The sequence below is a fragment of the Microtus pennsylvanicus genome, chromosome 19 (genome assembly GCF_037038515.1).
Source record: "Microtus pennsylvanicus isolate mMicPen1 chromosome 19, mMicPen1.hap1, whole genome shotgun sequence".
NCBI lineage: Eukaryota > Metazoa > Chordata > Mammalia > Rodentia > Cricetidae > Microtus > Microtus pennsylvanicus.
The window spans coordinates 25,326,399-25,340,570 of NC_134597.1; the positions used below are offsets into that span (position 1 = coordinate 25,326,399).

The 14,172-nt window shown below is 40.5% G+C and overlaps 1 long non-coding RNA gene across 1 annotated transcript in view; it reads left to right on the forward strand.

The window, feature by feature from the left end:
* The window catches only part of LOC142838474 (uncharacterized), a 36,114-nt gene that overhangs the window by 366 nt on the left and 21,576 nt on the right, over positions 1-14,172 (forward strand). The window lies entirely within an intron of this gene.

The window sequence follows — 14,172 nt, forward strand, 5'->3', positions numbered from 1 at the left end:
ATCTTGCTGGAGTCACCTACATGGTCTTTTAGTCTTTCCTGCAGAAGTAAAGGCAGTTCTCTTAGGCAGTCAGGTACCACGTCCAACTGTGGTGTTTACTGCCTTTAGAAATGGGTCAATATTGATGCTGCTTATCAGTGCCTAACAAGTACATGTTATTTGAATAAAGGTGTTTTCTATTCTAGTTTTCTGGTGACATCCTTAGGGTCCTTTATGCACAGAACCTTATCAAGGGCAAATAGACATTTTGACATTTTCCCTTCCTTTTTATTTTAATCCTGCTTATTTGCTCCTCTTGACTTACTGCTTTAGCTAAGACTTTCACATTGAATAAGAATATGTACCCTCTTGTCTTGGCCCTTATTTTAAAAGAGACATTTTGTTTTTTCTCCATTTTATGTAACGTTGGTTCTAGGTTTGTTATAGTCTTTATTATTTTGATATATATTCATTTTGTTCTGAGTTTCCTCAGGAGTTTTAACAAAGAGATGTTGGGTTTTGTCTAAAGTCTATTCTGTACCTATTGAGGTGACCACATGGTTTTTGATCTTGGAATTATTTATGTAATTTATACCATTAGTTGATTTGTATGTATTGAATCATCTATGCATCTCTGAAATAAAGCCAACAACAGCATGATGAATCATCTTTTTGATGTGCCCTTGAATTTGATTTGGAAGTATTTTGTTGAGAATTTCTATGTCTATGTTAATTCGGGATACTGGTCTGCAATTATCTTTTATCTTACATCTTCATCTGCTTTTGGTATCAGGGTAATCTTGGGAATTTTTGTGTGATTCACAATATCTGTGTGAATTATGAATACTGGTCTGTAATTTTCTTTTTGGGTTACATCTTTATTTGTTTTTGGCACTGGAGTAATTCTAGCTTTGTAAGAGAAAGTTTGGTAATGTTTCTTCTTTTTCTATTTTGTGGAATAGTTTAAGAAGCATTGATGTTAATTTGTTAATGATCTAGTAAAATCCACCAGTCAATCTGTCTGGGCTTAGACATTTTTAATTCAAGAAATTAAATTTTTTTTTGACAGGCTTTCTCTATATAGCCCTGGCTGTCCTGAAACTAACTCTATAGATCAAACTGGCCTCAAACTCAGACTCAGAGGTCTGCCTACCTTTTCCTCCCGAGTGCTGGGGTTAAAGGTGTGTGCCACCCCCACCCCTCTTGCCCTTCTGATTTCTTTTCTTTTTCTTAAAATAATATTTTTATTGATTCTTTGGGAATTTCACATCATACGTTCCAATAACAGTCTGCTTGTTTCCAAGGTCCATTTGCTTGGAAGGCTTTCCCCATCTTTTCACCCTCGGTGCTGTCTGTCTTTTGTGGTGGGGTACATTTCTTGGAGGTAACAAATAGATAGCTACTGATTTTGGACCCATCCAATCTACTAGCCTGTAACCTTTGATTGTGGATTTGAGACCTTTAAGATTCAGAGCCTACAGTTACCCTGACACCCAAACCACTCAAAAACACTACTAAGAAAGGAAACTACAGACCAGTTTCACTCATGAACGTTGACACAAAAATTCTCAATAAAAAATTGGCAAACTGAATCCAAGAACACATCAGAAAAATCACCCACCATGACCAAGTAGGCTTCATCCCAGAGATGCAGGGATAGTTCAACATATGAAAATCTATCAGTGTAATTCACCATATAAACAAACTGAAAGAAAAAACCATATGATCATTAAATGCTGAAAAGGCCTTCGACAATATTCAACACTGTTATAGAAGGCTGCTTTTTTGTTTCACAGCTGCCCAGACTTCTGAAATAACCACACAGAAATTGTATTAATTAAACCACTGTTTGGCCAATCACTATAGCATATTCCTAGCAAACTCTTACATATTAAATTAATCTATTTCTATTATTTTATATTTTACCATAAGGCTTGTGGTCTACCAGTAAGGTTCCAGCTCATCTGTTTCCAGGGGCAGCTACATGGTGTCTCCTGACTCTGCCTTCTTTCTCCCAGCATTCGGTTTAGTTTTTCTCGCCTAACTCCACTCTGCCAAGCCATTGGCTGAAAGAAGATTCTTTATCCATTAACCAATAAAAGCAGCACATATACATAGGACCTTCCACACCACAATACCCCTTCATGATAAAAGTCTTGGAGAGAGTAGACATACAAGGAACATACCTAAACATAATAAAGGCAATATATAGCAAGTCAACAGCCAACATCAAACTAAATGGAGAGAAACTCAAAGTGATCTCATTGAAATTAAGAACAAGACAAGGTTGTCCACTCTTTCTATAACTATTCAATATAATACTTGAAGTTCTCACTAGAGCAATAAGATAACAAAAGGAGATAAAGGGGATATAAATTGGAGAAGAAGAAGTCAAACTCTAACTATTTGCTGATGATATGATAGTATACATAAGTGACCCCCAAATTTTACCAGAGAACTCCTACAACTCATAAACACCTTCAGTAATGTAGCAGGATACAAGATTAACTAAAAAAAAATCAGTAGCCCTTTTTTATACAGATGATAAATGGGCTGAAAAAGCAATCAGAGAACTATCACCCTTCACAATAGCCACAAATAACATAAAATATCTTGGGGTAGCACTAACCAAACAAGTGGAAGACCTGTATGACAAGAACTTCAAGTCTTTGAAGAAGGAACTTGAAGAAGACACCAGAAAATGGAAATATCTCCCATGCTCTTGGGTAGGCAGAATTAACAAGGTAAAAATGGCTATCTTATCAAAAGCAATCTATACATTCAATACACTATCCATCAAAATCCCACCAAAACTCTTTATAGACCTCAAAAGAACAATACTCAAAATGGAAAAACAAAAACAAAAACCTGGAATATCCCAAACAATCCTATACAATAAAGGAACTTCTGGAGGCATCACAATTCTTGACATCAAACTCTACTACAGAGCTATAGTAATCAAAACAGCCTAGTATTGGCATAAAAAATAGACAGGAGGACCATGGAATTGAATCAAAGACCCAAATATCAATCCACACACCTATAAACACCTGATTTTTCATAAAGAAACTAAAACTATAAAATGGACAAAGAAAGCATATTCAACAAATGGTGCTGGCATAACTGGGTATCAACATGTAGAAGAGTAAAAATAGATCTATATTTATCACCATACACAAAACTCAAGTCCAAATGAATCAAAGACCTCAACATGACACCAACTACACTGAACTGGACCTCATGGAAGAGATAATGGGAAGTACACTTGAATGTATTGGCACAGGAGACCACTTCCTAAATATAACCCAGTAGCACAGACATTGAGAGAAACAATAAATGGGACCTCCTTAAACCAAGAAGCTTCTGTAAAGCAAAGGATATGGTCAACAAGACAAAATGGCAGCCTACAGAATGGGAAAAGATCTTCATTAATCCCATATCAAAGAGAGGGCTGATCTCTAAAGTATATAAAGAACTCAAGAAACTTGACATCAAAAGAACAAACAATCTAATAAAAAAAAATGGAGGACAGACTTAGACAGAGAACTCTCAACAGACGAATCTCAAATGGTTGAAAGACATTTAAGGAAATGCTCAACATCCTTAGCCATTGGAGAAATGCAACTCAAAACAACTCTGAGATTCCATCTTACACCTGTCAGAATGGCCAAGATTAAAAACACTGATGACAGCTTATGCTGGAGAGGATTGGGGTAAAGGGAACACTTTTGCATTGCTGGTGGGAGTGCAAACTTTGGAAATCAGTATGATGATTTCTCAGAAAATTAGGAAACAATCTACCTCAAGACCCAGAAATACCACTTTTGGTTATATACCCAAAGAATGCTCAATCATACCACAAGGACATGTGCTCAACTATGTTCATAGCAGCATTATTTATAATAACCAGAACCTGGAAACCACCTCGATGCCCCTCAACTGAAGAATAGATAAAAAATGTGGTACATTTACACAGTGGAGAACTACACAGTGGTAAAAAAATGACACCTTAAAATTTGCAGGCACGTGGATGAATCTAGAAAAAACAATATTGAGTGAGATAATCCAGATCCAGAAAGGCAAATATAATATGTAATCAATCACGCATTAGTGGCTTTTAGACATAAAGCAAACAAAACAAAAACCAGCCTACATCCCACAACCCCAGAGTACCTAGACAACAAAGAGGACCCTAAGAAAGACATACATGGATCTACATAGGAAAGAGAAAAAGAAGGGATCTCCTGAGTAAATTGGGTGAGTGGGGGTCATAGGAGAGGATAGAACAGGAGAGGGAAGGAAGAAAGGGAGCAGAGAAAAGTGTATAACTCAATAAAAACAATAAAAAAGATTCAGAGTCATTATTGAAAGTTTTTGATTGTTGTTGTTGTTGTTTTCTGTACCCTCCTTCCCCTCTTGATTGCTTATTATTCTAGCATGGTTTATTATTTCCTATGGCTGTGTTCCTAGATTTGATTTTTCTCTTCAGTCTAAAATATTTCTTCATGTATCTTTGGCGGGAGTGCTTGGCTGTCAAAGATCTTTTAGTTTATTTGTATCATAGAGCTCACTATGGCAGCTAGCTTTTCTGGGTATAGTAGTCTGACTTGGTGGCTTTTATCTTCCAGAACATAAAATACATAATTCCAAGCCCCTCTGGCTTTTAAAGGTTGAATTAAAAATTTGGTGTTTTTCTGATGGACCTACGTTTAAATGTGACTTGATTTTCTCTCTTGCCTTTTTTAACATACTTCATTTATTCTGAATACTTACTATTTTAAGTATAATATTGGGAGAGGATGTTCTTCGTGATATTGTCTGGAGTCCTAAATGCCTTCTGTCTCTGTATTGGCACCTCTTCTCCTAACCATGGGAAATTTTTCACTTCAATTCTTTTGATTATGTATTTTATGCCTTTAGAATGGGAGTCTTCTTTGAGTATAATCAGTAGATATGATCTTTTCAGAGTGCTGTGTGTGTCTTGGAATCCCCGCTGATTCCTTTTTATTTTGTCTTTGTCTTTGCTGAGTAGTTCCAGTTCCTGTACCTTGTCTTTAATCTTAGGCATTCTGTCCCTTCCTCAACCCAGTCTATTGCTAAACCTCCCCCCAAAGCTTTTTTTTTTCAAAAGAAAATTTGAGTATGTGTTTTTTTATTTCCAGTATTTCAGATTGATTTTCTGTTAATTTATTTCTTCATTGAATTCCTCTTTCACATCATCCATCACCTTACTTATTACATTCAGCTATTTGTTTTGTTATGCCCAGTCTGTGGGGACCCCAAAAGACCACCAGGGAGACTGGCTCACTGAAATGCAAAAGGCAAGGTTTATTGCATGTGCGTTCAAGCCAGCAGGAAACTCGTCAGCACAGCAGCAAGAGGAGGTACCCTGCCCCTCTAGAGGGCATTATTTAAAGGCAAACTCCAGAAAAGTTACATTAACAGGGTGTGTGCTGGCAGGTGATCCTATCTACAATGGTTGGAAGGTTAGGAATTTCCTTTGGATGGTCTATTCCTGGGTGGTGCCTGGTTAGTCTCAGTTTATGGTCTTTCTTGCAACCAGATATTGCCTTAGGGAAAACTACTGAGACCCAGGCCTCTATTGAGCTTGTCACATTTGAAACTTTCATGGCCCATATTGAAATCCATGTTGTAGAAAAAAAGAGCAGAAATAGGTATCTGTAAACAGAAGGAATAGACTCATATTTTTGAGTCCTAGCCAAAACTACAGATCGTAGTGATGAGGCGAGCAGGCCTGCTTTTTGTTCCGCCCAGCTCCTGCATAGTTAGCTTTACACCTGAAATAACAACACACAAATTGTATTCATTTAAACACTGCCTGGCCCATTAGTTCTAGCCTCTTACCGGCTAACTCTCACACCTTGATTAACCCATTTCTATTAATGCGTGTAGCACCACAAGGTGGTGGCTTACTGGGAAGATTCTAACCTACGTCCACCTTGGGCCGGAGCTTCATGGCATCTGCCTGACTCTGCTTTCTTTCTCCCACAATTCTGTTCTGTCTTCCCTGCCTACCTATGTTCTGACCTATCAGGCTAAGCAGTTTTCTTTATTAATTAACCAATGAAAGCAACAAATAGATAGAAGACCCTCCAACATCATTTCCCCTTTCTCTGTTTAAACAAAAAGGAAGGCTTTAACTTTAACATAGCAAAATTACATATAACAAAACAGTTATAAAGCAAGAATTACAGTTACAATATTTATATCTATTTTATATTTTATCATAACTAAGGAAAACTATAACTATAACTAACCATTCTTCAACTCCATCAAAGACTCCAGAAGGATATAATATTACCTAAGTAAACAATAAATAAGCAACTTTCAAAACTCTAGAAATGACAGAGACATCTCACTGTCTGGACAGTCACCCAAAGTTGTTTTTTTTTTTTTTTTTTTTTTTTTACTGTTGGGGCATCCATCTTCAGCCTACAGGCCCGTAAAACAGGACTGTCATATCCTGCCAAGACAGGGTAAGATAGTTTTGAAAAATTTCTTGCCTTTGAAAATGATATGCCAGTTACGTTAGGCCTTAGCCAAAGTTGGTTGCTTCAACGCTGCAAACGTGACTTTGGGTGGTTGCCCAGGTAGCTAGTTGTCTCTGTGATTTGTTGCGTGTTTTGGAAGTTGTTTGATTGCACTTCCTAATTACTCAGGTAACATTATTTTCCTTCTCAGATCTTTGATGGGGTTGAAGACTATATAAATGTAGTTACTTTCCTCTCATGACTTGGCCAAGTTATTTATTACACAAGACTTAAGCTAGTTAGAATAGGATATTTGTACTTATTGTATATAATTTCATAATAGGTTTAGAACTCTCTTATTTAAACAAAAGGGGGAGGTGTTGCGGGAGGTCCTCCTGCTCCTCCAGCCTATAGCTGCTGAGATACCAGCCCATTGGGGCGTGGTCTCTCTCCCTTTAAAAAAGCGGCCACTTCCCTCTCCTCTCTCTCTTCACTTCCTGCTCCGCCTGCAACTAGACTCCCTTCCTGGTTGTGCAGAGGGATGTTGTCTGGGTCAGTGATCTGTAAGTTTTTTCCCTCTTAAATAAATAACCATTCTATTACTCATAATTCCAAACTGGTATGGGATTGTTTGTGACTTACGCCTTCAACAGACTTTGGTTAGAAGCATGTATATTTTTCTGCTGTTCACAGAATCATGTATGGATTGGACAGAGATGCCTTTGGCATCAGTTCAATGATGAGAAACACCTTTAAGTTTATACTTAAATAGCAACCAAAATAAATCTAAAATCTTGAGCATGTGACTCAAACAGTAAGTAGTCATTGCTCTATCAGCTTATCAGAACTATACCATAGAAGGGGAAAGAAATCAGAAACATTTTCCATATCTTAACCTGTATTTACATCTTAAATCACTTTTTAGGCCCTCAAAGCTTATGAACCTTTGTATCCTCAGACCCTTATATATCTTAGCTAGCCCCCCCTCCCCAACAAGCTGGCTAAAGCTTTGTGGAAGTATCTGGATACCTGTTGTTGCTAAACTGACAACATTATAGCTGGCCTAGCCATCAATACTATCAGAGATCCCAGAAGGATAAATAAATTATACCCGAGAACAGACCAAGCAGCTTCAGAATCTATTAAAAATGACAGGGACCACAGTCCATAAATAGTTAGTCATACCCATGTCTCCATAGCATTGGAGGCAGAAGTATCCAGAACAGCAGTCTTACAGTCTTAACCAGGCTCATAAGGTGATTTTTTTTCCCCTGTGGAAGAGCGACATAGAAAAGACTGACCTTATTTTGTCTAGGTAAAGTGGTGCAATCAATTCTCCAATATCACAGTCTGGACCGGGTCCTGGGAGCAGGTGTTGTACTGGGGCATCTTGCCCAATGGTTAGAGTCATCATAATCCAGGCAGAGACATCATGGTGTCCCATAATCATCTTTGGAGGCCTTGGGTCACTGCTAGGATCTTGGTTGGAGTCTCTGTCTAATATAATAAGCTTTTTTATCATTATTTTAAATGCCACATTCTTCAGATCTCTGATGTATGAGGACTCTCTAGGTATGTCTGATTAGACAAACTTTGTTTCTAGTCACTTGTTTAAGTTTGACTTTGAAAACATATACAGGGACCTAAATAAGGCTTATCCCAGTAATTAATTATACCAGTACTTTAAGGATGACTGACTAAATTGTATTTCCTAACAGTCTACAATAAGTTAGCAGCTTTCATAAGACTAAAACTTTGCTTTCTGTCAGGTTTAGCCTTAAAAAATGATTTTGAATTGAAGCTAATAAAATCATTCTGAGAGTAAAAATAGAACAAGTTTGTATCCGCTGTTAATGCTGTCTCCCGTAAAGGCAAGGAATAGAACCCAGGGTGAAATGGGAACAGGGTGGAGCCTAGGGGCTAGGATTGCCCTTGACAAGTTCTAAGGCACTACAACCTTAGTTAGAGCCACAAGTTCCTTTTTGCCAGAGATAAGGAGGGCAACACCTTTTTTTTGGGGGGGGGGGGGAGTAAGAGCTTTCTCCCTGCAACCTGAAGGAATGAGGAGCTTTATTTAATGCCTGACCTTGGGAAAAGAACTTTGCAGTTTTATCTGTTAAGTATGAGCCTTAGAAAACAACAATTTTTCATTTGAAGTTTCTCTTAGTATCAATACAAAAAATTTATGACTCAGTTTATCCAAATAGCTTAAACCCAAAAAAGTTAGCAAAGACAAGGAGGCTAAACATACATTTTTAAGCCTGAATAGACCTTGAGCAAGGAGATACATTTTAAAACCACTAGTTAATGTTTTTAATGCGTTGACCTCTTTTTTTATGTTGTGATGATCCTCCCTTTACAATTTTTTCATTGTTATTTTACAACTGCAGTTTTGTTACTGTTATGAATCTTAATGCAAACATATGACATGCAGGTGGTCCTAGGCTGCCCCTGTAAGAAGGTTTTCTTTTTCATCAAAGGCCGAGAAACTGTTTCAAGCCCTTTGCCAGGACTTTAGTCCTGCCATACATTTGTAAACCTCAGCTGTCTCCTATGATCCCGTTATGTCTTTATAACCATTATCACCTGGGTGGCTCTTAAATTAACAAAGTCTAGCTGGCAGAGCAAGGTACATTTTTGAGCATAAAAACATTGAGGTACATGCTTGTAAGAACTTACATCGACAAACTTTTCAACAAAACAAGCATATTCAGTATTTGGAGGTATGAGAAGCCACAGCAAGCATAGTTCACATTTCCTTCTGACTTTTTGTAACTTTTTATATATCTTCAATCCAATTTTTTCTCTTCATTCTTTCGGTCTCCTGCTTTCTTCCTTGCTTTCCAGACAACATACCAAAGTCTAAACTAAAGTCTTTCTCACTTTTCAGACAACATAAAAACTCTTACCAAAATCTTTCTTGTGGTTTCCCTCAGTAGTATATAATATATTACATGGCTACAATATTTTAAACAAGAACAGAAGCTTGCATATACTATAACAAAAATAACTTTAAATAAATTTACATCACAGAAAATCCTGTAGCAGTGTGAAACATTTGAGACTAACAATAGTGTTTTTTTTTCATACCCTAACCAATAGTAATTTGTAACCAGCCCTTTTAAATGATGACAGGTATTAATAACCCATTAGATCTGAATGACCAAAGCAATTCTGGTGGAAGGAAGTTTGACAATAGTGTTACAACTAAGCCACTGCAGCTTAACACCTATAGTCAGTGTCCTTGGCCCGTGGAGCCAAACGTTGGTCAAATTTGGCCAGAAGTCAGGGTACACAGCCCCCAGGAGAGGCTGAGGGAGCCCATCTACCAGCATGGGAGGGGGCAGGGTGGCATGCAGCATAGGGTTTTTCAGGGGAAAACCTGCAAAGGCGAAGGGGGTGCATTCGGATTAGGTGGAAGGAGAAACCTGTCCAGTCAAGTCAGTCATCAACAGAGAGATACAAAGACAGAACACACAAGACTGACAAACACAGCAGTTAAACAAAGCGTCCAAAACAGACTCCCATGGGTACCAGATGGTCTGGTTTGTTGAGAGCCTGGAGATTCAGCCTCTATAAGACCAAAAACCATATAGATGGGATGGGAGCCATTCAGTAAGGCTACCTGTTCCCCAGATTCTTCAGATTCAGAGTTACAGATGGGACCCAGCTGGATCCCTGACAGGATGGCCTCAGGTAAGAGATCCCCGTCTAGAGGAGGAAAGGGTAGAATCTCCTGATTCTACCAGGTCAGCCCTCTAGTGTGTCTGCCAGGGCAAATTGACCTGTTCGGATTCAGATTCTGACATTGGCACTGACAAAATCAGAAGACAGACAGACAAGACCTCAAACACAGATAGACTTACCATGGTCAATCAGAATAAACCTTTGGGGTCAGGGGTCCTGATGGGGGGATTCTCTGGGGATCCCATATAAACCCCCAAATGTTACTCCCAGTCTATGGGGACCCCAAAAGACCACCAGGGAAAGTGACTCACCGAAATGCAAAAGCAAGATTCATTGTGTGTGCGTTACAAGCTGGCAGGGACCTCGTCAGCACAGCAGAGAGAGAAGGTACCCCACCCTTCTAGAGGGCATCGTTTAAAGGCAAAACCCAGAAAAGTTACATTAACAGGGTGTGTGCTGGCAGGTGATCCTATCTACAATGGTTGGAACATTAGGAATTTCCTTTGGATGGTCTGTTTCTGGATAGTGCCTGGGTAGTCTCAGTTTATGGTCTTTCTTGCAACCAGGTATTGTCTTAGGGAAAACTACTGAGACCCAGACCTCTATTGAGCTTGTCATGGCTGGGTCCTACAGTTTGTGTCTTTGAACATTCTTCTTAGTTCTCTGTCCAGGATCTGACTCGCTAACACTAGAAGTCATTACAGCAGGATTAAGGAATTACGTTATTTTGTTTTTTCATGTTTCCTCATTTCTTAATGTTGGGGTTCACCCATCTGGTGTTACTTTATTACCTGGTTTATTAGTTTTAAAAAATCAGCGATGTATTTCTTTAGTTAAAGTATTTGCCATATTCAAATACAGGAACTTGAACGCTGTAGAACTTAGCATTTAGTTCAGAAATTAATTCGGAATCTCAGGGAGTCTTTTGTAAGTTCTGTATTATTCCCTGAGTAAGATGCTGACTGTGAGAGGAAGCAAGACTGTTTGATGATACCAATGTGCATCTGTCATAGTTAATCAAGAAAAGTAGCCCCTTATACTTCAATGACTGTGGGAGGATTAAAGACAAAAGCACAAGGATTCAGATTTTAGTTAATAAGATTAGGAGTGAGAGTCTGTGACACATGTCTTTAATCCTAGCTCTTAGGAGGCAGAGGTAGGCAGATCTCTGTGAGTTCAAGGACAGCCTAGCCTACAAATGGAGCTCCAGGACAGCCAGGGCTGTTATACAGAGAAAACCTGTTTCAAAATATTAAAGAAAGAATAAAAGAAAGAAAGAAAGAAAGAAAGTGAGAAGGGAGTAGGGTGGGTAAGTATAGGAAATAAATCCTAGATCCACTAAAAAACAAAAAACAGGTGAGTTAAGCAGCATGGTTGGGGGAGCTGGGCCCATGGATTTTAGAGACAGTTAAATGTATGGAAGGTTACTGCTATGCCCGCATCATGAGCCCCCCAGAGACCACCAGGAGCCTCAGTTCATATGCAAAAGCAAAGAAAGAGCCTTTATTGTGAGCTCAAACTTGGTGTCTCCATCCATTCTGACACAGCAGCTGGATTAGAGAGCACTGAGCTCAGTTATGGGAATAAAGGATGGCGGGGTGGGGAGGTGGGGGTGGGGGTTGGTAGGGGTGGGGGGGTGTGGGGTGGGTAGGGGAACTCTGAGTTTAGATGGGGTCGAACTCCTGACTGGACAGGAGTGGGGCAGCAGAGGTCTTGTCAAGCAGGGATTGGTGCTGGTGTTGATGCAAGGAAATCGGCAACCTATGTACAAGTTAGGTAAGCTATTCTTAATGTTCTGGAGCATCCTGTACTTGCTTGTCTCAATTCTGATTGGTCCCCTGCAGAGTCCAGCCTGTGGCTTTTCCTGGTTATTGTAATGGTGAGGCCGAGTCTCATATGGTTAGTTTGCAGCCTGTTGTGCTTGCACTAATGTTAAAGCCTCTTCAGTTGCAATGAAGAAATAAAGAGAGAAGAGAATTAGGAGAGAAAGAAGAAAAGATGTAGGAATAAGGGGCAGGAACAAATGAGATCTGGATGACGAACACTGTAAAAAAATGTCCTATAGTTCACTGGGTGGAGAAACACAAACAGCAGTCCCAGAACCTAACCGAACAACAGACAAACCAAAGAAAAACTATCGGAGATGCACGTGCAAGACCTGTAGTTAAATAATAGAACATAGGAGATAAAGAAGATGCTTCGGGAGTGAGTCGCTGGCATAGGCCTGCTGGGTTGAAAGGTGACATTTGCAGCCCTCCTGGGCTGTAGTAGGTTTTACACAGCAGTGTGTGGTGGAGGGGAGAGTGGGCCTCATTGCCCTCTGCAGTCTCTGTGTTTGTGGGGTTGTAGCCTTTGGGGCAGGGGATGCTGTAAGTCCTTTTGTGGTTGTTCCTTGGATTTCTGCACTGTAGCCTCTTTGGGCCCCGCAGGTTCAGAGTATACATGGAGAAACACTTCCCTTGCGATTTTGATTGCAGCTTCCCGTGCAGCTTTATTGGGCAGGCCAGCGCGATGCCAGTTTGACAGTTTCCAGCGGGGCTCCTGTTCTCAGCTTTCCTCCCTCGTGGAATTTATCTTCGAGGAAGGAAAATGGCCGCTGAAAGTGGCAAAACGACGAGCATTGAGCACATTGGATGCGATGAACGGCAGGAAGAACAAGGAAGCAAGAACGGGAGGAAGTGGGAATGGGACGTGGCAGGTGCGGAGGACCTAAGCGGAGCTGAGGCAGAGAGGGAGCCGACCACACAGCTATCTGGGCACAGGCATCTAAATATGAGTACTGTGGGGTCGAGGAGAAACGTGGGAGAGACTTGATGTGGGAGTGTCATATATCAATCTGTTGATTTCATTGGCTAAGCAATAAAGAAACTGCTAGGCCCATTGGATAGGCCCACCCTTAGGTGGGTGGAGTAAACAGAACAGAACACTGGGAGGAAGAGGAAGTGAGGTCAGACTCGACAGCTCTCCTCTCCGGAGCAGAGGCAAGAGAGACGCCATGCTACCTGCTCCAGGGAAGACGCACGCTATGAAGCTCCGACCCAGGATGGACTTAGGCTAGAATCTTCCCGGTAAGCGCACCTAGGGGCGCTACACAGATGATTAGAAATGGGCCAGAGCAGTGTTTAAAAGAATACAGTTTCCGTGTAATTATTTCGGGGCATAAGCTAGCCGGGCAGGGCAGGCGGCTGGGGTGTTTGGGGACGCAACCCTGCCGCAGCGCTCATATTACTACAGAGACTTACTCGGTAAAGTGCTTTATGAGTAAGTATTAAGACCCAAGTTTGAATTCCCAGCACTCACGGAAAAGCTGGGTGTGATGGCGCATGCCTGCAACCCCAGTGCTTATGGCAGAAATAAATGGATTTTTAGAGCTCCTTGGCCAGCCGGCACAGCCAATCAGTGAATTCCAGGTTCAGTGAAAGACTGTTTCAAAATCTAAAGTGGAGAGTGATAGAGGAAGATATCCAGTGTCAACCTCAACATGTGTGCGTGCACAACTGTGCGTGGCCACACACACGCGCATGCGCACGTGTACACACTCACAGAGGAAACAGCAAATGCGAGGGTTTGAGACTGGAGTCTACTCAAACAATAGCAGGGCGGGGCGGTATGGCCAGATAATAGTAATAATAACAGTGGCAACAAAATCAACGGGACAATACTATTACATTTGGTGGATGACTAGGCCAAGGTGCTGCAGCTGTTTTGTGGCAGAGCTTGGCCCAGGCAGTTGGAATGCAGCAGGTCTGTCCTCTTCTTCAGCAAATGCAAGGATGCAGAAAGGAGTTTGCAGAATTTTCAAGTCACCTTCTTAGAGGAAGGCGCTGTGCCCACTTGCAGAGGAAAAGGCGCTTTTCCCTTCTCAGCAACTAAGTTAGTAAACCCAGTGTATCTTTATGGACACCCAGCTACAGAGGCTGTGAATAAAACCAAAGGGAAGAGGCATCAGAAACAAGAGAAAGAAATGGCTGATAGCAGAGGGAGATTAGGTTTTCCTGGAAGCCGCTGCCAGGCC